Below are 27342 nucleotides of genomic sequence, written 5' to 3' on the forward strand. Positions count from 1 at the left end.
TTGGTTAAATCCGTGATCTCTTTATGTAAGTACTGGATTTCTTTCAAGGTGCTGTCTTCTTACCAACATACTGTGCAAATAACTGCAGTTTAATATAGAGATAACTTGATGTGGTTAGATTTGGTAAACCCTCTTATCTTTCCAACATGCATCGTTTATTTAAAATGCATAGGCATATGTTCAGAACAAAGTTATTTTCAGTGCATATATATTCATTAGCCTGTGTGTGAAAGAACATTTCAAATAACAACCATCTTGATATTTGGTTTTCTTTCAAAACTTTCTTCCCTCTCCACCTTGGTTTAATTGAACCCTAGGCCTGAACTCGTGAACGCATTCCCATGGAGCCAGGGTACATTCGAACGTCTCGGACTGATACAAAATTGCTTTGTTGATCATATACCCATGCATGATAAGATATGCATAAGAAGAAATCTGGTACAGAAGTATAAATAATACTTATCTTTAAGCCAGCATCTGTCATCTGCTTCAGCAGACAGTGCTTGCTTTCTTCCTAGAACAAAAAGGGCTGAAAGATTTATGGAGTAGCTTTGTGCTCCATGATGCTTAATCAATTTTTATTAAATTCTACATTAAAACTTGGCTTTCACTACATCTCTGACGTAGAGCACAAGGGGAGAGATCATGGTGCCCTGAAAAGGTTAGGCATGGGTGATCTGAATCCTCGATCTATTTCTTCCTGCAGGACTTTTCTTAATAACTTTTATAAGTCTGACCAAATCCTTGTAGGCTTGAGTAGGAAAAGATAAATACAACACAAACTTTAGACTTTTAAGACTTCTAGAGAGAGGGGGGATTTGTAGGTTGTTTTTAATACTCTCATGCATGTTCTAATATCTGAGAAAAGAACACATAAATGATTTCAATGTGCAGGTAATGTGCTTACTTTGCATGTAGAATGGTTTGATAAGTGAAGACTCACTAGTTATGCTTACTGAGAATTCTTCAAGTTTTTGGTAATCGAGGCTTAACATGTTAAGCATCTGATGGAGACCTGGGCTTTGCAGCCTTTTTCTGCCTAGTTTACCTTGTAAGTTCTACATTTGCAATTTTCTGGTCTTTTCATACAGATGCTTTTTGTTGAATATCAGCATATGGTAGGAGGCCCACTCAGAGAAGCCAGTTTATAGATGACCATCTTATTATCTCTGTAACCTTATGTATATAGGAAACCTAGATTCATGAGTCAAATTGAATTTTTCTTTTTCAGGTAAAAGTCAAAAAAATTATACTTGTGATTGGTTTTCTTAGATTCTGTTCTTAGATCTGTTCTTAGATCTTTCTTAGATCTGTAAGGAGAGGAAGAATGAGATTTAATTAAAAATATAGTTTTCTGTTAAATACTGATATTTCTGGTTGTGAATTTGCTTTTTCTTACATCTGGTATATACCAGACTAACCTGTACATATTATTCCTTTGGAAACATATTTGTGAGCCCTGATCCAAAAGTAGTTTATGCATCTACATTTCAAAGTATAAAGTTTCTTGAAGAGAAGGGGGTAGGGGTGGACAACCGTGAAATTTGTTAATTATTGTTTATTTTCTAGGAAATATGGCAAGCTGTAAACTTAAGATCAGAATATCTGTGTTTTTGAATTATTTACTATGCTAGGAGAACAGTGAATTAAAGAAAAATTTGGAAGCCAGTCCCACCATGCCCAAAGAATATTAATAATTCATGCAGCTCTTCCTCTCCCATCACTTATCTTTTCATTGCCACGTTTGTACTTTTGTCTTATACATTGCCATGTTTTTCGTTATAAATGCCAAGTGTAGATGTAGATGCCCGTATTGACATATTCTGCTTATCGACTTACTACCTAAGTCTTGACATTTCCCTAGCCTTGGTATTGCCTGGTATGCCATGCATATATAGCTAGGGTTGCAGTCTTTGCTGATCTGGAATTATTCAGAAGCTCTGCCTGGAATGGTTAAATGGAAGGTTACTTCTGAATACATTTGCTCCTCACTTGCCTACAATATATTTGGTGCCTGAGTGTATTCTTACCATATGCCTTCTTTCTCAGCTGCTGTGATTCAGAAAGACCCTTTGGAATTACTGCGAGAGTAGGGAAGAAACCCTGGATTACCAAAAATTAAGACAGCCCAGCTCAACTTGATATGCAAATTAGCTTTGAGGATACAGTGTAGTTGGTCCTGGCTTCCTAACCTTAGCACTGCATCTTACACTGTCACTTGCCAGTGCTACCACATTGTGATACTTAGAGCCTGTATAGCTAGAGAGGTTGTCTGCTTTCTGTGTTTCTGTGGAGTAATTTTGAGTAGATGAACTGAGGCGTGGGAGAGATTGCCAAATGAGGTAGTGATGATGGCTAAAGAGACTTGGACTTAGGGAGTGCTTTCTGGCAGAAGTTCAGCTCAGACAGTATCGTGTTTTTGACCATGGTACTTTAGACACTCTGCCAAGTGTTTGTAACGAGATAGGGCTGTTACTATACTTTGCTTTTAACTTTACTTTTGCATACAGTACGCCATTCTTGTTTTATAAACTGTGTCGCATACTTTTTGTACCTCTATAAACAAGTGAAGCTGTTGAGTTTTTGGATAAAGTTTGAAGCAGTCTTGTGTTGCTTCCTCTTTGCTTTATGCTCCAAGTTGAGAGCTGAATAGTGAGATCTTTTTTCACACCATTTATAATGCGATGCACATTTTGAAGGCAATTTAAATTCTTTTGGCTCCCCAGCCATATGCTTCAAAATGGAAGCATTATACATGTATGGATAGGGGAATAGGTAGGAAATTGGAGTGTAAAGATATATGGCTGGGTATGTAGTAGGGTAATACTATCCAGAGAGAAAGAGAGAGAGAGAAGGGAGGGGGGCATGTTTCACTCTCTAGGAATTTTTCCAAACTTTAGGCCCAATTTTGCTGAAGCAAATAATATTACACAAGAAGTTTAAAATGTTTCCACAGGCTATACAAGAACCTTTATCCATGTAATTTATATGTCTAATGAGATTTTGGAACTTTACCGGTGTATTATTTGAGAAATTGGCAATATAGTCAAGAGGAATGAACTTTAAGGTATAATTTTTAATGGAAGGACAAAAACTAATATAAGCTAAGACTATAGTCCTGTTTCATGATTACATTTTTCCTTTTTTTCTTTTTTTTGGGGATTTTATTTTTCTCCATTCTCACCTTTGCCCCTCAGTTTTTCTCAGTTTATTTCCACATTGGAAAAGTGAAGTGTAATATTCTCCTTAACACAGAAACCCTTTCACTCTGTCTCTCTGGAGACTCTTTTTATTGTTTTCATAATCCATTCTGCCTGACTAGAAAACACCAGATTTCTCCAATGTTATGAAAATAATTTTTACTTTGCTTAGGTGGAAAGATCCTGTTTCTGAACTTTCTCGGTATAATCATGTAAGTTTCTTGTGGTTACGTCACATTGATCACAAGTATATCGTTATATATAAATTAATTTGGCTGGTCTGTGGATTGATATGCTTATAATATATTTATGTTAGACCAGGGGCCCCTTTCTCATTCTCGTTTAAACCTTGCTTCCTCATCTTATTTTCTTTCCCTTTTCCATCATAGATCATAAGTGACTTCTAATATTAGATCAGATACAGTACATAGTTCCTTCTATAACTTTCATCAGAAATAGGAGTGCTGTGTCAATCCAGGTGTTACTATAATGTACTTTTTCCTGAAGAAAATAGCCTGTAGGTTAAGTATACCTCTGAAGCTTTTTTTATTTAGAATAATATTCCTAAAATACACACACACACACACACACACACACACACTGTTTTCTCCTTTGCTTACTTTACACTTACAATTTATATATTGTTTTCTTTGCAACCGTTCTATAAAAAATAGTTTTCAAAGTTAAATTACTGTTCTAACATTTTGAAAGTAAAATACCACAAATCTTTTGGGTTAAATCATGGGGAATCGTTTTGTTCTTTACAACAGATTTCTTAATTTTCATTCTTAGATCCCTATGTCATGGGATACATTATTGGCCACTTTTATAGAATACAAATTTCTTTTAAACTTCATGGTCTAACATAACAGCCTTTAAATAATTACCATGTGGTGTACTTTCACCATCAGTTGACTTTATGTTGTTTAGGAAACACATGGGAGAGCTGGGAATTAGGAAACAAAAGAGAGAGAGAAAGAAAAAAACAAGAAGGACCTGAATTTCGGTCATTCATTCATTTATTTTTGAGAAGGGGTGGAAAAGCCCACAGATTCGTATCTCAGTAGGGTGAAGTTGTGTTACTGTTTATCTGTACCTTTTTCCCCCTGTGGCAAGAGACGTGAAGAATAGACACTCACTCCCAAAGACACCAAGTTCCAAAGCACTGACTCATGAGCCCACAATGAAATCCTAGGATGCAGCCATTTCCTACCTTTGTTTGGAAATGAACTGATTGGACCAGGCGGATGTAAGCCCTCAGCTGCAGAGCTTTACAGAAGGAAATGCTTTGGGTCTCTCTTAGGTACTGGATGCTGTTGAGCCACTTCTTTGTATTTGATGGGATCAGCCAGCGTGAAAATGTTTCCTAGCATGTAAAAAATTCAGACCAGGGCCATTCTGTGTGTTTGTGCTTATATAGTCTCCACCTGATGGCAGAGAGAAGCATCCCCCTCCTTTTCATGCAGTGCATTTTAATTACGAGTTTATGTATCAAACTCATCACCCTGGTTCTTTCTCTCTAGCTTAGTCTCACTTGTTTGCAGTCACCCCATCTCATGGTGACTTCCTGGGGCTGTAAGCCCTGGCCACTGCCTCCCTCTCCTGCCCAGGTCACACTCCCCCTGCTCTCTTAGCATCCGCAGCGCTGGCCTTCTCGCCACTCCTCCAGCACTTTGCTCTCCCTGTTCTTGCTGCTGGGTAAGCCTTTCTCCCCAGATCATTGCAGGGCTTGTCCCCTCACCTCATTCAGAGGTATGCTCAGAGAGGCCTTCTCCCACCACTCCATCCATTGCTCCCTCCTCCAAGCCTCTTTTCCCTTACTCTGCTTGACTGTTCACCCTATAGCTCCCTGGCATATTTTATATTCACCTGTTTCCTGGTTTACTGCTTCTCACCCCCACCAGCTGTTAGCCTCATGTGGGTTGGAACTTCCATCATTTAGCACTCTTTTGCCTGGGCCTAGAACATAATAGAACATAGGTCTAGTACCTAGCACAATGCAGAACCTGGCAGATTCACAATAATGCCTGTTGAATGAACAACGTAGACCTGATAGAGATGGCGCTTACCTCTTCTACTGGGCCGTTTGACAAGTTATATAGCTTCTGGGTGCCTTGGCTTTCCCATTGGATGAGTGGGGACAACATTTTGCATACCTCAGAGGCATCACGGGAAGTTGAAGAATGGTAAGTGAGCTTTAATCACGAGGAATAAAAGATCAAACATGAATTTTCTTTTATGAAACGGAGCTCTGAAATAATGAAAAGGGTCTGTGCCCGATGGGCAGGGATATATCTTAGATCCTCAGGATTTTCCGTGTATGTGCTGTTCCTGGACACTTTTTCGGTGATATTGCTTGTAATGAGCCTCTGAGGATAGACGAGGAGAGAGCTAAGGATAAGCTTAAGGATAAACTTAAACTTGAAGGATAATTTGGCGGCTGTAGTAAAGCAAGCGAATGAGATAAATGAAAGAAGTTGGCTCTAAAGAGAGCATTTGAAATTCTAGCTTATTGTCATATTTACCACCTTCAATTCTCAGACCTGATAGTTTTCAGTCAGTAGCCTTTCTGGGATTTTCTGAAGTGTGATTTTACCTTGAATGTATCAGAGCTGGAAATAATTGTTTATGTTTATGCAGTTCATAATTTTGCAGTTTAGTTTGTGTGGGTTAGTGGCCCTACTGTTCAACTGGATGGCAAATCTGTGCTAGGAGGATACCATATGTACAAGTATTTTCTTAAATAATGTTGGCGTTTGCCACTGGTGTTAGGGGAAGAAGGGAAAAAAATGAGAGTAATTCTGGAAGCCCTCCAGTAAGGGGTTAGGAAAGAACTTAGGGACAAATGCTCCTACTTGGAACACAACACCAAATAGTGGTTTTTTTGTGTTTTTTTTTTTTTTAAGAGAAGCCAAAATTAAACACAGTAGAGTTTACTGTTTGCTAATCAGCATGTGTTTACTTTCTCTTCCAAAACTGAAGTTGCCAACCAATACATTTCCTACCCAGCGCTTGAATCTGTCCAAATAAACATGGGAAGTAGTAAAACAATGACACCACATGAAAAATATATCCTCATTCATTAAATAGAATCCAAAAAATTCTCTGGAATTTAATTCTAGCGATGAAGTGAGAATTGTTTGGTCTACTAAGAGAGGATAGTGACTTCCTGCCTCGGTTAATCCAGCCAAGAAGAATGTGTTTTTAAGTTTCCATACAACTCTACATACATTGGCCTAAACCTGGAGAAACATAAATGGACTATTTCATGGAAACCCCTCACCCACATTCCCAGAGGATGAGGGCATTTTGGGTATAACATAGTTTTATGATAATTGTGAGCATAAGCAGCTTGTAGAATTCAAATAATCAATTTTAATTTCTGTCTCCATCACTAACGATTACTGACAAGGAAGTTCTCAAGATGAAATTATGGCGTCTTCCTCTGGAGACTGCAAACATAAGGAAAAAGAGAAGTTGTAAAGAGATGGTTTTATTTTGTGGTCAGTCAGTTTTGGAAAATAAATTCAAAAGCAGTAGCTACAATCAACAGTACAGAGGACCTTACATTCATAAGGATACCAGTTTACTTTAGCTGTTAGTGAGCAGTTCCATGTAGAATTGTTATCTATAATGTATATGTATATCTTTGTGAAGAAGCTTTGTTGTAGGGATGCAAGATGGAGGTAGAGTGATTACTACGGTATTACTTTTATGGTTTAAATTTGCGTTTAAAAAATACCCAGTGTAGTCTTCATACTAGAGGCCAGACACTCACGGAGCTGACTCCTCTCTTCTATCAAAACCTGCTTTGGGGAAATTAGTCATTTACTCTTTAATTTGAGTTTAAATAAATGCATTGAGCTTTCAGTAGTAATTACATTAAAAACTCTATGAGTATTGTAGAGTTAAGTAGTTCAAGTTCAAGCCTTGGGGAGAAGCGGTGCAGTCTAGTAGGGACAGGCATTCTTTTTGACAGAACCCTTCCTGCAGAGGTGACTGATTCTTTCTCCTTGGGCAAATAAAGCCGGCCCCTTGATCTTTACTATCAGGCAGGTCCCAGTGATGCTTCCGGTGAGCAGCAAAACAAAAGGTAGTCGGTTCTTTGAAGGTGATTTAGCACCTAATTGTTATTCAACATTACATTTTAAGTCATTCTAGCTATTGCAGTACAACAGTGCTTTTTTTTTTTAATAAGAAATTAATTACCTGAACAAATTTACTTCTTGGATTTAGTTTGGTAAATGGCATATAACCAAATAATAGTTTTGAGTAAAACTGACATCACAGCACATGAAAACCCAGAGGGGTCTTTTAGGATGAGATAGCATATGTCAAAGTCATCAACTAACAGCTGTATAAATATTGGTTGTTGCCCTTGTTATCTAATCTAATCATTTACAGATAAGGAACCTGAGGCCTTTGGCACTAAAAGAATCACCTAGGCTAGGTAAGGAGCAGTCCAGAAGAACTGAGTTCCTAAATACAGAACGCATTCTACTCCATCAGGCTGCCTCCCAAGTTTTAAATGGTATCCCATGAACACCAGATCTTTTTTTTTTTTAACTTTTCTGAGCTTGAATTTAAAGAAATAAAATGTAGAGACTTAGTGATTATTTCCTAAAAAACTAGTGTCAACAGCTGCTTTCAACGTTCAACACATACCTTAGTATATATCAGTCAAGCTGTATAAGAAAGTTATTTGTTCTGTGTAACTTTTCATCTGACAATCATATATATTGATATGCACATCGATTTACATACCTGTATACTTCCTGGTGTTAGAGAATGAATATATTGTACATGGGAGCATTCTGTGTATCCTTTAAATTGAAGAAGAAAGTGGAAAGATTTTAGAATAGTCATAGAGTTCATTCAGCCAGCCACTCAGTAGTAGTACGGATAGTGGAAATGCAAAGATGAAGAAGACTGACACAGTTCTTGGCTTTATGGAAATTAGTACCTCAAGGAACTGTAGGGTATGGATATAGGGAGACAGTCAGTCAAGTCTGATGAAAGTATGGGGAAGGTTATGGTGTTGAAATATAGAATCTTACGGGGACAGAAAAGAGACAGACGCATACACCAGATCAGTGAAGGCGGCCAGAATAAAAGTTAACCAGGGGTGCTTGCTTCGGCAGCACATATACTAAAAAAATAGGAACGATACAGAGAGGATTAGCATTGCCCCTGCGCAAGGATGACATGCAAATTCGTAAAGCATTCCACATTTTTATATGACCCAGCAATCCCACTACTGCACATATACCCTGAGAAAACCATAATTCAAAAAGAGTCACGTATCACAGTGTTCATTGCAGCACTATTTGCAATAGCCAGGACATGGAAGCAACCTAAGTGTCCATCGACAGACGAATGGATAAAGAAGATGTGGCACATATATACAATGGGGTATTACTCAGCCATAAAGAGAAACGAAATTGAGTTATTTGTAGTGAGGTGGATGGACCTAGAGACTGTCGTACAGAGTGAAGTAAGTCAGAAAGAGAAAATCAAATACTGTATGCTAACACATATATATGGAATTAAAAAAAAATGGTTCTGAAGAACCTAGGGGCAGGACAGGAATAAAGACACAGACGTAGACAATGGACTTGAGGACACGGGGAGGGGGAAGGGTAAGCTGGGATGAAGTGAGAGAGTGGCATGGACATATATACACTACCAAACGTAAAATAGATAGCTAGTGGGAAGCAGCCGCATAGCACAGGGAGATCAGCTCAGTGCTTTGTGACCACCTAGAGGGGTGGGATAGGGAGGGTGGGAGGGAGACGCAAGAGGGAAGGGATATGGGGATATATGTATGTGTATAGCTGATTCATTCTGTTATAAAGCAGGAAATAACACACCATTGTAAAGGAATTATACTCCAATAAAGATGTTAAAAAAAGAAAAAAAACAAAAGTTAACCAGGGGAAGGGCAGTGGTATTCCAGGAAGAGGAAACAGCATGTATGAAGACTCAGAGAGAGCTCAGGATTGGAAAGAAGGTCAGTAAAGGTAAAGCTTCAATAGGCAAATCTGCAAAAACATTGTTTTAGGAATTTCTCAAAAGAATCAGTCTGCCAGTCTTCCTTATAAGTTTCCATTGGAGGCTCTTACACTATACGTGAGGTTGTTTTTTCTGACATAGTATTTGTTCTTTATATTGATTTTCAAGCATCTAACATTCTCCGTAATGTCCTATTTGAGTAAAATTATCATTATCATCTATAGACATATATTTCTTAAGCTCCTACCAGTTGTGAAGGCCTGCATACTAAGACTGCCGCATCTGAACCCTGATTATAGTAGAAGATTTAAAGTTGAAAATATTAGGTTGTTCTTGGTCTGTTCAGAGAGACCAAGTGTACATCCTTGAAGCTACTTTTTTCCCTACAATTCTTTGATCCGGTGATTTCACCTCATTATTCCTATTCTAATTCCCTTGGTTCAGTTTCTTAAAAATGTATTTTGAAATATTTAAGACATACAAAAATAGAAATGTTTCAACAAACTCTTGCATGCATCACCCAGTTTAAGAAATAAAATTTTGTTTAAATTTATTTGAATAAGATTTAAAATAATTAAATAAAAATTTTAAATGAATGTATGAATAAAGAAACAAAAATTTAAAAATAGATTAATAATATCCCTGCATGCCTCTTCTCCCCGGTCTCATTCCTTCTTATCCTGCTACATCAAGCGGTAGCTTCTCTCTTACATGTTGCAGTTAATGGGTTCTTGTTCCCAGTACTTTTATTGCATGTACTTTTCTGGCACGTGCATTTTGTAATGTTTCTGATGCTGAGAACTCTAATCTCTCTGCCATCCAATCTAGAGAGTAATCCTCTGACATTTTACTGCAGGATAATTTCTCCTAGGTTTGACAGTGAGTCAGTGAGTCAAAAGACTCCAGGCTCCAGTGCTGTGTTTCCAAGGGTTACAGAAGTTCTCTAAGCATCTTTCCTTGACGTATAACATAATAAAAAAGCATTGCCCTTGACTTTTGTTTTGGTAATTATAATCAATAGATGCTTTAGATATGTAAGAAGATGTATACATTTCAGAACAATTTTCCTTTTGAGTATTGGAATGAGTGCTAATGATGACGAAAGTGTCCTCTGCTCATTATTTCGGATCAAAATTGATGGACTCTAATTAAACTGAAATATTTCAGCTCACAGTACTAGTTAATTCTGCCTGGTATATAGGCTCACTTTGCAATATATGCAGTTTGCAAACAGATATTAAAGAATAACAGCAAAAGAGCTGAATGCTGAACCTCAAACCTCTTTATGGTAAATTGTTAAATGTTTTTCATGAAAATTCTGGGGATCACTTTCTGAGAAATCCCTCCACATCTAGAAATTTCAGTTTCCAGTTACCCATGAAGGAGTGGAAATGATTTACTTATTATTTGCATTTGGTAAGAGTCTTTTAAAGCTATATTTGTGTGGATATCACAATTTCAACATGATTTACTATCTTTAGGGTTAAACCACATGTGTATAAAGGATCTTTTGAAGAGCAGTAGTAATACAGTTAGTTTAGGAAATGCCACAACTTCAGCTTCCTGTTCTTTGCCTTGGCTTTCTTAAAAAGTGAAGACTTTCTGCTCTGTCCTGTCAAGAGCAAATGCAGAAGGAAGGAACCAGAGGCAGGCCTGCCCCCTTGACCTGTCCTGCTGGGCGTGTCAGTTTGCTAGAGGAGACCTGGCAGCCCTGGGCTCTGTGTCCGGGGACCCTGCAAGTAGGTGGGGGCATTCCTGACTTCTGTGATCATAGCTCCCTGTAGGTGCAGAAGACACCACAGCGGCCAATGAATCCCTCTAAATATTTAAGTAAAGTAGGACGAATAGTTCAACTCATCTTAGGAACTTGTCAAAATTTAGGATTCTAGGAATCATTTACGAGACATAGGAGTATAAGGAGTCTGTTAAATTTCTACTTTGAAAATTTCTAAGGTGATGTCCATCTTAGAAAAGAATATAATAGTAAGACTTGATCCCTAGCCCTCTAAGATGTTCAATGGACCTCTGGGCTTCCTTCCTTTCACCTGCTAACCTTTGTCTTCCAGTCTTCCTTTTCTCAATTCCCATTATGTGGAGTAAATGTGGTGGCTTTTATTTCTTCCTTGCCTTTCCCTGAGCGGGTGAGTGATGCTAACAGCTGAGTGTCTTCTTCAGAGAGCATCTCGGACCACTGTGCATTTTGTGTGTTTGGTGGTGGGCAGGCCAGGCACGCACAGAGTTAAGCCCACGGCCGCCCTGTGTTAACTGAGCATTTCTCAGTGTAGCCAGGTCGTAATCCCTAAGCAGATGCTTTAGGGGTCTTGTTATTGTCCAGAAGTGGCTCTTGTATGAGAAAAACGCAGCCATGCAGAAATGGCACACACACTGTTGACTCGCCCACCATGGCTTAAGGTTTTTCCTTTATAACATCCATGAACCCGTTTCATCTCTACCTAGCCAGAGAGTGTTGGCGCCTTCCCTGTCGCTACACCTTTAACTCGTTAAAAATAAAAAATTAAACAACAACGTCACATCATAACGTTCCCTACTGATAAGAGGTTCTGGTTTTCCTTGCGTTCTTTTCGGTTTGTCGTTGTTGGCCCAGACCTTGCCCCTTTCTCAGGTCTTTCAGCCGCATCGTGGCCTTTCAAAACTTTTAAGTCCTGTAATACTATATTTTGTGAAGAAGGGAAAAAAATGAGATTTTTTTCCTCCTTGCTTTTGTTAACCCATTCTTGTTTTAGGCTCCAACAAAAAGGGTTTTTGTTAACTGGAGCTTAAAATCGGCCAGCTTGCAAAGTATTCTCCCTTTTTATGCAGGGAGGATTAGCTTGGCATGTTATGCAGTTCCCTTGTATGAGCCATTCACGTGTCCTGTCAGAAGGTGTATAATTACTCACTTCACCATCAGCAATCATTCTTAAGTTAAAACCTGTTTTAAACCTCTCATTAATATAAATCATACCGGGAAGGTAGAAAATACACCTTCAAAAAGAACGAAGTGTTAGGGAGCTAATCTGTTCTTTTCATAATAGGCCCAGAGTAAATAATTTTTACTTAGCGCTTTTCTCTCTTTGCAATCAAAATAGTTTGTGATAAAAGATCGGGTACCAGGCGTTGCATAAATGTGCAGTGTTTTATTCAGACGGGATTGGGCTTCCTGCTTGGTGCCAGCTTCGTTTTCTCTCTGTCACCCTTGAACAGTGAAGTGTGTAATCCTCCATTCTTTTAAAGTCAGCCCCCTGACAGAATTTCCTCTCTCTCCCTCTCTCTGTCTCTCTGTCTCTCTTTCTCTGCCCTTCTCTCTCTCTCCCCCCTCCCTCTCTCTCTTGTCCTCTCCCACTCGCCTTCTCCCTCTCTCTCTCTCTCTCTCTCTCTCACAGACACACACACACACACACACACACACACACACACACACACACACACACACACAGAGAGAGAGAGAGAGAGAGAGATTCAGGAGTACAATGTTTTCATTTTTCAGGTTTTTCTTTCAATGAACTATCCCAGCATGCTTGGCTAGCTAGCAAGCAGTCTGAACATATAAACAATGCCTCAAAGTATGATTTTTCTTCATGGAAGAGCCTTAGGCCAAGGACTCAAATATCCATGGTCTATTTATTCATTAGCAATGTGTTCTAGTACAGGTATGGTGGCTCTAAAGGCATACCTCGAGTTACTCATCTTCCTAACATACAGAGGCTGCTTCTGCTCTTCCTCCATGCCTCCCACACCAGAATCTCCCTGCCACTGCATCAGACATGTTGTGGCTGTGGAACATTCAGTCCAAGTTGGGGCCTCAAGATGAGGGAGTTAGGCAGTCTCTGAAAAAATGTCTTAAATTCTTATACATCCTGAAAGGCCCAGCCAGATCTGGCATTTGCCCACCTCTCCAAATTCATTTCTTACTTTTCTCCCTAGCGCTTCTGACTCATCTTCTGACAGTCTCCTTTTTCTTCTTTAAATTTGCCAAAGAGCCCTACTCTTTTCTACCTAAGGGACTTCACTTCTACTAATCCCATGTGTCCCAGTTAAGTTTTACTCATTCGTCAGGGTCTAAATTTAAGCCAATGTGCTTTCTTTTTTCCACATTTTTTCAATTCAGTGCCAACCAGAAGTTTCCACATTTTTTCAATTCAGTGCCAACCAGAAGTTCAATTCAGTGCCAACTAGGTCCTTGAGATTCAGGGTTGCTTTGAACAGATGACATCCCTGCTCTCATGGGGCTTATATCCTAGGAAAGGCCTTCAACATAGAAGTCTTCTTGGACATTCCAATCCATGTGGGCCCCCTTGAAGTTGTGTTTCCATAAAACTCTATGAGTCTTCATTGCATTTTCTTCACTCTGAAGGAATAAAGGAATGGCTGTCTCCCCGTCCCCAAACATCTTCCAATTATAGTCTTCCTGAATTCTTTTACATCACTCTTACACTGTCTGAAACATTATACTAATTAGAAATTCATTGGGATTGACAGACATTTTCTTAAAAAATAAATGTCAATTACCAAAAGCAATTGTTTTAAATTCATATCATCTGCTTTTCTTTTAGCACCTGGTGGACATTAGTGGCTGCAGGAATGAGGACAAGGTTAGGTTGAGAGGTGATGCTTTTAGTGACTGGAACAGTGGGAAATCCAAGGTGGCTGGCATGGGGCACAGTGCCTGGGAGGATGGGTGTCAGGGAGATGGGAGTGCCCACAGGGAGAGAAGAGGGTTTGGAAGTGAAGATTGGCTTTCTTTAGGAATTTAAATAGAGAAAGCTACGGCCCCCCTTTTCTTTTTTGTCTCTTGGGAAAGAAGGAAAGGAACTAAAATTAGTTCATCTTTTATGTGCCGAGGACTTTACCTATCTTATTTCTTTTTTTTTTTTAATTTCTTTTAAGGCATTATTTTATCTCCAGTTAATATTTAAAGATCAGGTCTCTTTAATTCCAGAATTAGAACATGTAAAACTGACCCTCTGTAGCCTCTGGGTACTCAATTAATGTCTGTTGAATGAATGAATTCACTGTATAGAGACTTATTCTCCACTTTGGCATGAGTCTTCAAGCCAGCTTCCCTAGACTCAAATTTCATGTTGGTACTATTGGTATCATAGCTGAAGTGCATTCAGAGTTGAGTTGGGCTTTGTGGGCTGGTATGAAAACCTAGTCACCTTGTATGATATTGTTTTGATAGGAGATTTCAATGTGAGGTCCAGACCACTGACTCGCCTATGAGCTTTTGGAGCTCTGTTCCTTAGTAAGTTGGGGGTTACCCATATGTGAATACAGAGGTGATATGAAATTAAATCTTACGTATTCTGTTTTCTTGTGATACTTAGGATACTTCTAATTGAGTTTAAGTGGTTCTCTCTCTTTCTTTTTTTTTTCTCATAAATCTCCCCAAAGCCTTTTTATAAGTAGGTAGTATACCTAATAATGTTAGTAATAAAAATTATCACCTAAAAAAATTTAAAAGAAGTCAAAGGAAAACAAGAATTTCTAAGATCCCCCAAATGTAAGATCTTTTGACATGTCCCTGTTTCATACTGAGTCACCAGGAACATGACATTAAGCTGATTTTGATTTGGGTTCAAGTGAGAGAGAAACCACGTTAGTGATGAATTCTAATAAGATTAAAATACAGTCACAGAGAGAGACCCCAGATGGACTGAGAGAGGCAAACCATGAGGTCCTTTCTTATGTAATGGTAAAGGCTGGCCAGAAAGGAAGCTTTTTCACTGGAATCTTTGCAAAACTGCATACACCAATTTACAGGCAGTTTGAATTTATATGTAATTGACATATTTCAAAAACATTAAATGTTGGGATTGACATATATACACTAGTATGTATAAAATAGATAACTGATAAGAACCTGCTGTATCAAAAAAAATAAATCAAATAAAATTCGAAAAAAAAAAGACATTAAGTGAAGAGCGACATGTTTGCTATTTTGACCACTAAATTTGAGTGTGTAGTGGGAGTAGGTAGGCTTTAGTACATGGGCTCAAGTAGAAGATTATTTGGTTGAGATGTGGGAAGCACTAGTAAGAAAAATAAGGTTCATATCGAGTCCAGTGCCTTTGATGTGTATGTTTCTATTCCTATATAATAACTTTTGAAGTCAGCTTCAACACAGTATATTTTTACAGTTACTTCTACTGTTCCTATAACAATTTTTAAAAAGATACATAGAAATGCAAAGTTGGATGAGAAATCTGATTAAAGGAAGAGTAAATGAATGATTCAAAATGAGTTAAAAATGAAATTTTGTCTTTAAAAGGTATTATGTTAAAGTACACTTGGAAAGAGAAATTATGTAAAATTAAATTCATAGATATAGATTCTTCCAAAGTACCAGGAGACATGGTAGTTCAGTGGATGGAACACAGGCTCTGGAAACCTGGGAGGCTCTTCTCTGCATCTCACCAGCAGCATTAACTTGAGCAAATTACTTAACCTCTTGAGGCCTCTCTTGTTCCTCACCTGTAAGATAGGGCTGATAATAATAGTATCCACCTTGACAGTCTGTATTGAGAAAGCCAACTTTTGTGAGCTTCTTATAAATGCCTATTTATCAATGACCTCTCACACGGTGACTGTTCTCATCAACAATTATATAGCAGTAGAGGAAATAGATATTTAAAAAAAATTATTACAAGTAAGTCACAACGTATTGTTATTATCTTCCTGTTTTCATGACAGGATTCCTATTACTTAGGTTCGGGAAAATATCCAATTCATGAAAATCCAAAGCAGCTCTGCTTTTGTTCTATAGTACCTGTTATAATACATTTCAAGTTTAAAGAGGGACATTTCAGAACAATGTTCATTGATTTAAAAAATTCATCAATTTTTTGTTCATTCAATAAACAGTTTCTGAGTACCTAGTAATATTTTATGTCTTATATTAACCTCTAGGAATAAAAAGCAAAGGCTCTTTCCACAGTCATCCAAAGGGACGTCACAGTCTAAGAATAAAGTTTTACCAAGGAACTGGTAATACACTAGACAGTGGTAAGTGGCAGAAAGCTTTGAACTGAAAAATAAGGTTTTAAAATTGTAGTATTTTGGGGGCATCCTTAGGAAGGATTCTACACACACACACAGACACAAACACACCTTGAGTTTATAAGTTAGAAAGCCATTTGAAATGTAAACAAAAAAGTCATTTAAAAATTTTAGTCCATAGCAAAGACCGAATTATCTGAATAACTCTAATTGTTCATTTCTAAGGTGTCCTTGGCTGTATTAATCTAATGTTTATTTTAAAAATGTGATTAGCAATTATCTGGAATACTTTTAAAAATATATGCTTCAGTTAATAAAGGTCATGTTAAATTTTTTTTTGTTTTTTGTTGCTTTAAGACTCATAGTCTTATATATTCATTGCTGTTCTTGAGGGTGTTTTTACTGAATAGATTTTAATGAAAAATATTCTTTAAATATTGCTTATTGGCTTACTGGATGAGAGATGATTCATCTCTCAATGAATTAATATTTTCAGTTTTGTTACAAAGCCAAATTGTCATCATTAAATGATTTTAGAAAAAAATAACATGTTCTTTAAAATGTAGAGTACATACCTTCTTAATTATTTTGTCAATGTTTATTGAACAATGAGAGCCAATTTAAGATTACAATAATTGAATCTTCTGAACTAGTGTTAAAAAATTTACCGGATCAATGTTCTAAGTCGTTATTTTAATCAATTTTGTTGAAATGAGATCCATTCAAAAGGAAATAACACATATTTCACCACAATGACCAAATATTATGTACAACCAATGTAAAAGAAAAATTCATTAGAAACAATTATATTGGCCTGGACCTTTAAATATTTTGTTCTGTGTTTCCAAATACTTTTTGGATCTTTTTGTAGAGAATGACAGCAACTTTGGGAGTGAATCCTGAGAGTTTGGCAGAACTAGATCTGCTTCTAAGCTTAATGCCTGCTTATTAAGCTGGAAAACATTATTATTTTTTTATATTAGACTTTAATATCATAAACAATGACAGGCTTTTCATGTTGTTTTCATAAAACAAAATTTGCTTATAAACCCAAAGCCATAAAACCACAAAAACCCCAGAAACAATCCATCACTTTGTTCCATCCCGAGTTCACTTTATTGCTTTCAAATACATAAAGTGCCCTGTACTTGAGGAAGAATATAGTGTAAGGATGAATCCAGTACCAGATAATCACTGGCCTCTCAAGGACAGCATTTATATTTATTTATTTTCTCATAGCATTCCTTAGGATTTAAATCCTTGGATGTCCAAATCAAATGCGTTCAAGTAAACAAAGCTACAGGTCATATTTAAAAAATGCTTTCAGAGGAAAATTTATACAATTCAAAAACTGCTTAATGTCCTTGAAGGGAAGAAACTATATACCTACATTAGTGGTAAAGAAAATATGAAACTGGAAAATATATAATTCTGGAAAAGAACAAGACAGGGCAGATGATTAAACTGAGATCATATAAAGCTTGATTTTTGTTCAGGACAATTTCAATTATTCTCTTTGGTTCTTAGCTGTTTATTTTTAGTGGTGAGATCATAGTTTTCCATGATTAGGGAAATAGGGTCTCCATACGGAACTATGATGTGGAGTCCAGAAAATAACCATGGTATCAGTGGAACAGAGGTCTCAGCAAATGCTGGTGTAGTTTCACCCCCAACCCCAGTATTAAGAAATAATTAACATACATCACTGTATAAGTTTAAGGCGTACAGCATGATGGTTTGATGTATATTGTGAAATGATTACCACAACAGCTTTAGCTAACATCTATTTTCTCATATAAAGAAAAAAAGGAAAAAAAATTTTCCTTGTATTAAGAACTCCTAGGATTTACTCTCAACGACTTCCCTATATATCATACAGCTGTGTTAGCTATAGTTATCATGTTGTACATTACATCCCTAGTACTTATCTATCTTGTAACTGGAAGTTTGTACCTTTTGACCACCAGCCTCCAGTTCCCTCTCTGCCCACCTTCTGCCTCTGGCAATCACAAGTTTGATTTCTTTTTCTGTGAGTTTGTTTGTTTGTTTAGATCCTACACGTAAGTGAGATCATACAACATTTGTCCTTCTCTTCTGACATATTTCACTTAGCATAATGCCTTCAAGGTCTATCCATGCTGTCACAAATGGTAGGATTTCTTCTTTTTTATGACTGAATTATAGATAGATAGATAGATAGATGGAACTCACAACTTTTTAATCCATTCACCTGTTGATGAACACTTAGATTGTTTCTATGTCTTGGCTGTTGTAATTAATGTTGCTATGAATGTGAGTGCAGATATCTTCAGAGTTAGTGTTTTTGTTATCTTTGGATATATTCCCTTTTCTCCACATCCATGTCAGCATTTGTTATCTCTTGTCTTTTTGATGATGGCCATTCTAACAGGCAGGAGGTGATATCTCATTGTGGTTTTAATTTGCATTTTCCTAATGACTAGTGATGTTGAGTATCTTTTTATGTACCTGTTGGCCTTTCATACATCTTCTTTGAAGAAATGTCTATTCAGTTTCTTTGCCCATTTTTAATTATATATATTTTTTGCTACTGAATTGTATGAGTTCTTTATATGTTTTGGGTATTAACCCCTTATCAAGTAAATGGTTTTCACTTTGTTGATCGTTTCTTTTGCTGTACAGCTTTTTAGTTTGATGTAGTCCCACTTATTTATTTTTGATTTTGTTGCTTGTGCTTTAGATGTCATATCCAAAAAATCATCATCAAGGCCCATATCAAGGAGCTTTGTTTCTATATATTCTTCTAGGAGTTTCATGATTTCAGGCCTTACATTTAAGTCTTTAATTCAATTTGAGTTAATTTTGGGGAGTAGTATAAAATATGGGACCAGTTTCATTTTTTTGCATGTTAAGAGCTAATTATCTCAGCACTACTTATATTTAAAAAATATTTTATTGATGTATAATTGATTTACAATGTTATGTTAGTTTCTGCTGTACAGAGAAGTGATTCAGTTATACATATGTGTACATCCCTTTTTATATCCTTTTCCATTATAGTTTATCACAGGATATTGAATATATTGGGTTGACCAAAAAATTTGTTTGGGTTTTACAAACTTTTTGGCCAACCCAATAGTTCCCTGTGCTATACAGTAGGACCTTGTTGTTTATTCATTCTATGCATAATCATTTGCCTCTGTTAATCCCAATCTCCCAATCAATCCCTCCCCCACCACCCCTCAGTACCACTTATTGAAGGGACTGTCTTTTTTCTATTGTGTATGCTTGGCTTTCTTGTCAAATATTAGTTAACCATATATGCTTGGGGTTATTTCTACATTCTCGATTCTGTTCCATTGGTCTGTCTGTCTCTTTTTACGCCAGTACCCTCCTGTTTTGATGACTACAGTTGTACAGTATAGCTTGAAATCAAGAAGTGTGATGCTTCCTGCTTTGTTCTTCTTTCTCAGGATGCTTTTGCTATTTAGGGTCTTTTGTGATTCCTTATAAATTTTAGGAGTGTTTCTGCTACTTCTGTAAAAAATGCATTTGGAAGCTTGCATTAATCCTCTAGATCAGCGGTCCCCAACCTTTTTTGGCATCAGGGACTGGTTTTGTAGAAGACAATTTTTCCATGGGCGGGGGGAGGGGATGGTTCAGGTGGTAATGAGAGCAATGGGGAGCGGCAGATGAAGCTTCACTCGCTCACCTGTCACTCCCCTCCTGCTGTGCGGCCTGGTTCCTAACAGGCCGCAGACTGGTACTGGTCCATGGCCTGGGGGTTGGGGACCCCGCTCTAGATGATTTCGGTAGTATTGACATTTTAACCATATTAGTTCTTCCTGTCCATGAACACAAGATACCTTTCCATTTATTTGTATCTGCTTTGATTCCTTTCATCAATGTCTTATAGTTTTCAGAGTAGAGATCTTTCAACTCCTTAGTTAAATTTATTCCTAAGTATTTTATTGTTTTTGATGCCATTGTAAATGGGATTGATTTCTTTAGTTCTTTCTCAGAAAATTCATTATTAGTATATAGAAATGCTACTGATTTTGCATGTTGATTTTGTATCCTGCAACTTTACTGAATTCATTGGTTGGATCTAAGTTTTTTATTGTTGTTGTTATTATTGTTGACTTTTTAGGATTTTTTTATATATAAAATCATTTTTTATATATAAAATCTGCAAATAGAGACAATTTTACCTCTTTTTGTCCAATTCTGATACCTTGTTTTTTCTTGCCTGATTACTCTAGCTAGGACTTCTAGTACTATGTTGAATAGGTGTGGTGAGAGTGGGCATCCTTGTCTTGTTCCAGATCTTGGAGGAAAAACTTTTAACCTTCCACCAATGAGTATGATATTAGCTGTGGGCTTGTCATATATGACCTTTATTATGTTGAGATATGTTCCTGCTATGCCTAATTTGTTCAGAACTTTTATCATAAATGGATGTTGAATTTTGTCAAATACTTTTTCTGTATTTATTGAGATGAGCATATAATTCTTTCATTTTACTGATTTGATATATCATATTGATTTATTTGCATATGTTGAACCATCCTTTCATCTCAAGGATAAATCTTACTTGAACATAGTGAATGATGCTTTTAATGTGCTGCTGCATTTGGTTTGCTAGTTTATTTAGAATTTTTGCATCTATACTCATCAGGGATATTGGCCTATAGTTTTATTTCCTAGTAGCATCCTTTTCTTGTTTTAGTATTGGGATAATGCTGGCCTCATAAAAGGAGTTTGAGAGTGTTCCCTCCTCTTCAGTTTTTTGGAAGAGTTTGAGAAGGACTGTTGTTCATTCTTCTCTAAGTATTTGGTAAAAGTCACCAGTGAAACCATCTGGTCCTGGCCTTTTCTTCATTGGGAGATTTTTTGATTGCTGATTCAATCTCCTTGGACTATTCAGATTTACTATTTTTTCCTTGATTCAGTCATGGTAAGCTTTATGTTTCTAATAATTATTCATTTCTTCTAGGTTGTCCAATTTGTTGGCATATAGCTGTTCAGTGTGGCATAGCTTTTGTAGCTTAGGACTTAAGCTACAAAAAAACAGTCCTAGCTTAGGACTGTTATGCTTGTTGAATATGGCCTTCTGAGTAGGCCAGAAAGATCTTAAAAGTTGCTCATTGTTCAGGGAATACAATAAGGGATGAGAATGGATTTAAGGAGGGACTCTTTTATTTTATTATGAGCTTATGTCTTTGAGTATTGTTTAGATTGTTTATGGGTTAGGTAGAAGCCTATTTGCTTGAAGGACAAAATCCCAGAAGATACACAGAATGCCCATCAGTGGCTTCTTGGCCAGCTGGAGTATAGTTGAGGTGCTGATAGGATACAGGGTGGCTGGGAAGGAAGCCATGGCCAGAGCCTGTGAGACCAGGTGGGTTCCTACTGCTTCACTTCTCTATCAATCACAGGCACTGCCATTTCCTTATCAGACGTAGGTGTGGAGGAATTGAGCTAGAACTAATAGGAAGGTTTTTCTGCTTTTGCGTTTCATTGAAATTAGATTGGCTCTAACCTGTTCCTTTAACACAGCTTCCTCCTTTTTTTCCTTTTTTTTAACCATTGAGGTCAAATGTAATTTTTCAAAATTTTACTTCTTGATTTCTCTCTCCCGTGGAATTGCACAACAGGGGAAGAACTTGAAGTATAAAGGAAGCCAGTGTAATTATTAAATAATGAATGGTTACATTTTCATAGATAAATGTCATAAAATAAAAAATTCTGGAATGCTAATTTTTAACAATGTTCATATCTAAATGTGTTTCTTCTGGAAACTGTGGGTGGGAATTGTGCATGCTAAAATTGATGCAAATAGGTTGCAATTCAGAAAAACAATTCAACATAGGAGTTTGAACTGGAATCTAATGTAGTCACTTATCAGTAAGTGGAGGGCTTGGTTAAAGTAGATCAGCTCTGAGATTTGCTCTGCTGCTCACAGTATACAGAGTGCAGCCTGGCTTCTGTCAGGATAGACTAAGATTTTTGTCTTCAAGTCCCTGCTCTATGGTTCTATGATCTGGGCATAGTGCCTAACCTCTCTGAGCCCCTGGTTGGCTGTGTAACTCAGAAGACAGAGCTGCAGGTAACATTCCAAGGGAGCAGCAGAAAGAAGGAATGGATTAATGCTGAGTCCAAAGACTAGGAAAAGTTCTAGGACAGAAAAGGCGTTTGATCTGGTCTGCATGGAATGCGGGTTCCTAAACGCAGTGGATAAAGAGAAGGACAGACTTGTCTAGGGGAGTAGCATGGGCAAAGGTACAGTGGTCCAGCTCACTGGGGCTTGAAATGCATGACTTCCTGTCAGGGGAGCTGAACCTGGAGTTTAGGAAATGGCCTTTGAGGACCCCGAAAGCCATATGAAGTGACTTTATTCAGTAGGTGTATATGTTTCTTGTGCTGTGTAACAGATTACCACCAATTTAAAGCAACACCCATTTATTTATTTATTTTCAAATTTTTTTTTTTTTGCGGTACGCAGGCCTCTCACTGTTGTGGCCTCTCCCATTGTGGAGCGCAGGCTCCGGACGCGCAGGCTCAGCAGCCATGGCTCACGGGCCCAGCCGCTCCGTGGCATGTGGGATCCTCCCGGACCGGGGCACGAACCCTTGTCCCCTGCATCGGCAGGCGGACTCTCAACCACTGCGCCACCAGGGAAGCCCAACACCCATTTATTAATATGCAGTTTTGTTGGTCAGAAGTCCAGAGCAGTGTGTACAGTCTCTGTGCTATTATAAGACTGAAATCAAGGAGGCTGCTGGGGCGAGTACTCATCTGGAGGCTCCGGGGAAAAGTCTGTTTTCAGGCTCATTCTCGTTGGCAGAATTTAGCTTCTTGTGGTTGGAGGATTGAGGTCCGCATTTCTTTGCTGGCTCTCAGAGGGCCGTCCCCTATCCTTACCATGTAGCTCTCTCAATTTTCAAGCCAGCAATGGCACATAATTCCTTCTCCTTCTTTGAATCTCTCTGACTTACCTTCTGAGATGAGCCAGAGAAAATGCCCTGCTTTTAAAGAGCTCATGTGATTAGATCAGGTTCACCTGGATTACTTCCCTAATTTAAGGTCAACTATGTCACGTAACATAACCTAATCGTGGGATTAAAATCCATCATATTCACTGTCCCAGGGACTATGCAGAGCATGTAGACCAGGGGGCAGGAAATTTAAGGGACCATCTTAGAATTCTGCCTTCCACAGAACTGCAGGTATCTGAGCAAGAGAGTTATGTGTTCCAAGCAGTATTCTAGAAAGTTGACAATAGTGGAATGTAGAGAGTGTTTTGGAAAAAATGAGAGACTGGAAGCAATTGACACAGGAGGAAGTCTTTGCAATATCAAAGGGCTTTAGTACTGCTTATGTCCTGTTCAGTACAGTTTAGTTTGAGAAGGGCTTCAGGGCATTGGAAATAGGGATCCAAGGATCAAAAGGACTTGACAACTTGCTACCTTCAGCTAGGAGCCAGGATAGTATTCCTTTGTGGTTTTGGAGGGAGAAATAATGGGTGGTGCTAAGCAGATGGTCTCTCTGTGCCTCCCGCTCTGAATCATGTGCTGGCGCTTCACTTTTAAATTAAATTCACGATTTCCTCTTTATTGTTGAATCCAGAAGCCAGTTTGAGGACTGCTGGACCTTTCTAACACCTTCATTTTATAAATGAGAAAACAGAGGCTCATAGAGGAGAAATGGCATCCCTGCTAGAGTTTCTTAGTTTTGCCAAGTATGTAGTTTAGTTTGAGAAGAAACAACCCATTGGTAAAGAGTGAGTAGAGGGGTAGAGGGCATAAGAAAGGGCAGCTCATGAGATTATCTCATGGATTCAAGGGAGACTGGGATTAGCTTGGTTTGGGATTCATTAGGAAAACTTCAGTCATGTAAACGGGTCTTAGCCTGGCTATTGAAGGAACTAATGGAGAGAAAAATCAGAATTGCCTCCATAAAGGTCCGCAGACAAAGCCAGTTCTGTGCAAAGTTGGGGGATAAAAGATGCTCCAGAGGCAGTGTGGTACAGTGGCATGAGCTTTGAGGTCTTAGGTATTTGAGCTGTGTGATGTTGGGGAAACTATTTGTCTCCTTGAGTGTCAGTTTTTCCTACTGTATAATGGGGCTAGTAATTTTGCACGTATGAATGCATAATAACAGTTCTGTGGGTCAAAACCAGTTGAATACCTGAAACCTTATATGTTTCAACCTAATCTATTAATACCCGATAGGGTTGCTGTGAGGCCTGGCTGTGATAATGCGAGTTTAGCACAGTACCCAGCATATAATCGGTACTGAATGTATAACACCTGTTTGTAATATTATTCAAGGAAAAGGAGACTTCAGACTTTGGAATTTAGGCAGAGAGGTTAACCTTTCAAGCCAAGAGGAGCCTCTCACTTTGAGATACAGGACAGTAGCCGGGCTGCGAGGGAGAGGATTCTGGATTTCAAGTGAAATGTGAGAGTATCAACCAGAGGGTCAGGTCAGGAGGCCAGAAGGACTTCTGATGTGTCAATATTTGGCTTGACCTGGGCATACAAAGTTTAGTAATTTCACTGTGAATTGTAGTTCTAGAGAAGCTCATGGACTTGGGAGGAAGCTAGATGGGCTGTAGATAGGATAAAACCTAGTTCAGAGCAGAAAACCCTCCTTGGGAGGGACAGAGAGGGCCAGGAAGGAGGGATGGGATGTGTGTTCGTGGGCGGGGGGCGGCGAGGGAGGAAGAACAGGGCTAGATCTCACTGGATGAAGAACAGAAGCTCTGGGTGGTGGAAACTCATCTGGACGGGGCTGAGTTTTAGTGACCAGATGGGCCAGAAGTGAGGAATTTACACTTTGTTGAAGGAGGTTTTCTAGAAGGGAAATGAGGGTTCCTTAGGGAAGAGTAAAGAGCTGAGAGAGTGGCCGGAGAAAGGGGAGGAAGCGTGGGGAGGGGTGAAATTTGTGAGTGTTAAGGACGTGGGGGTGATGGGTGCGCAGAGATGTGAGAGCTGTGGGCTGCGATCCACTGGCCAGGACACTGGGTCCAGTATCCAGAGTGACAGCAGGACGAAACCAGGGTTCCCGGGCAGGGCTCCTGATTTCTCCAGAACTCTAGGTCTGGTAGGAAGGAAGACCCCTTGTGCAGAATAATCCACCTCTTAGCCCTCCCCCCCACCCCCTTACGATATTTGAGAATACTAAGTCTCTCCCCTACTCCAATTCACAAAACAGAATCAAAGCATCTCTGAGCCTGTGAATCACAAGGGCTTTATGACAGCTTCAGAGAGGTGCCTTGACCTTGTTTATGATGCCTGTGCTAATCAGAAAGGACTGTGTTCTTTTTGTGGCGTAAGACTTTGCGGTGGACCTACATGGTCATTATGATCAGTAATAATAAATGATAAAAATTTAGAACAGGTGTCTGATAATCCTTGGTAGAGAGGTGTCATGGGATCTTGTTCCCTGACTTTGCCTTCTCTCCACCTGGAACGGAGGCTGATGAGCCCATCAGACCCCAGCCTGCTGGGAGGAGATGCCTTGGCTCACCGTGAAGAAGGCATGATATGCTGAGATGACTGTTTATCTTGGACGAAGGGCTGCTTTGATGCTCTCCCAGGGCTGGAGATGGAGAATTAGCTTGTGTGCAGATTCATCTTCTCACAGGGAAGTTAGTCTAGTTCCCAGGCATGGAACCTTGGCCTTCAGAGTCACAGGGTGGGTTCTGACGTAACGGGTCAAGATATTGGCTTCTTCTCTTCCAGGAGAATGTTTGATATACTGTTTTATTCACCGTAGCTTTAATTCCACTGTATAAACAAGAACATGCCATTTTCTTGTCATCTGCAGAGCCCCGGATTTCTTAAATCTCATCAAAGGTAGTGTTTTTTATTCAAGCTTTCTTCCTGAATTCTGCCCTGGAGTGTTCGTAGGCAGTTTAACATTACTCACCATTTAGTAAAGGTAACAAAAACAAAACAAATCCCAGCAAACATGCCTCCTCCATAAAACGCACATAAAACAGGAATAACATGTGAATGAACAAATCCTAGCTTGAATTCGTTCTCTTGCAACAAATGTAGAGTTGTTTGTAATTTTGAGTAAGTGAGTCTGCAAACCAAAATAGTTAGTAGGTTTAATTTTAGGTTCACAGTTTTGACATGGTAACCCTAAATCACATCTTATTTGCAAAAATCTTTTCAACCCAAACTTTTTTTTAACCTAGTGCCACAAGATGACTCTATGTTAAAATTTCTCAGAAGACAATATAGCTCTATCTATCAACCTAGATTAACATATAGATAATAAATAGTAATATTTATTATCAAGTTAGTAAATAATACCATTATTCGCACCTTAGATTGGCTATTCTTGTTGAAAATGTCGGTAGTACTAAACATACCACATTTTAAAAAACAAAAAAGCCTTTAAACGTGGCAGAGAGGAAGTAGTCAGAGGATGTACCAAACTCCATAGATGGAACATCTTAGGGGAGAAAAAAGGCTAAAGCAATCAAAATTTCTACCAGATTGGATTCTCTGCATGAGTTTCATTAGCCACCTTTTACTGAAGAACTGGCACTTAAGAAATGTTTTTGTAGTTGGAGACTGAGGTGATAATTTAATGGTCTCCAGTCAGAGCTAGTAGGAGACTAAGAGAGGAAAGGTTTTAGGTTCCCTAGAGGATAGGAAGTGTTTCTTTCAAAATCACTCTCTGTGGTGTCTCCAAGGGCAATGTCAACAAATAGGTCCTTGATAAGTGTCTTTTATGATGGCAGTGGTTGGGTGGATGGTAGATCAATAACTGAAAAGTGTCTGAACTTACAAGATTACAGGCTTAATAGAAATCTAGGCATCAGCTATGATCAAGACCAATGCATTTAAAATAAATACTTCTCCACTCTGAGCTCATGGGAAAAAAGGGACTGTGCATGTCAGATGCCAAACCCCTGACCAAATCTGGGCAGTAGTAATAGCCTCTTTGGCCCTTGGTAAAACCTCCAGTAAACTAAATACCAAAATCAAATATAGAAATGAAGGGATCTCTGTAGACTAGCTGAGTGACATGGGTAGTTACTGGTCTCTCAGGTGGCCAGGAGTCCAACTCAGAGTTCTATAATACCTCACTCCTGCTTGCCCAGGACCTTCAAAGTCTCAGATTAATGTAT

At 38.5% G+C, this 27342-nt stretch overlaps 1 protein-coding gene and 1 non-coding gene across 17 annotated transcripts in view; both read left to right on the forward strand.

Moving 5' to 3' along the window:
- Positions 1-27342, forward strand: part of NFIB (nuclear factor I B) — a 235691-nt gene that overhangs the window by 69562 nt on the left and 138787 nt on the right. The window lies entirely within an intron of this gene.
- LOC117312882 (U6 spliceosomal RNA) lies at positions 8326-8435 on the forward strand. The gene has a single exon (XR_004527286.1). It is a non-coding gene; the product is annotated as a U6 spliceosomal RNA (small nuclear RNA).

This window comes from Tursiops truncatus, chromosome 6 (assembly GCF_011762595.2).
Source record: "Tursiops truncatus isolate mTurTru1 chromosome 6, mTurTru1.mat.Y, whole genome shotgun sequence".
NCBI classification, from domain to species: Eukaryota; Metazoa; Chordata; class Mammalia; order Artiodactyla; family Delphinidae; genus Tursiops; species Tursiops truncatus.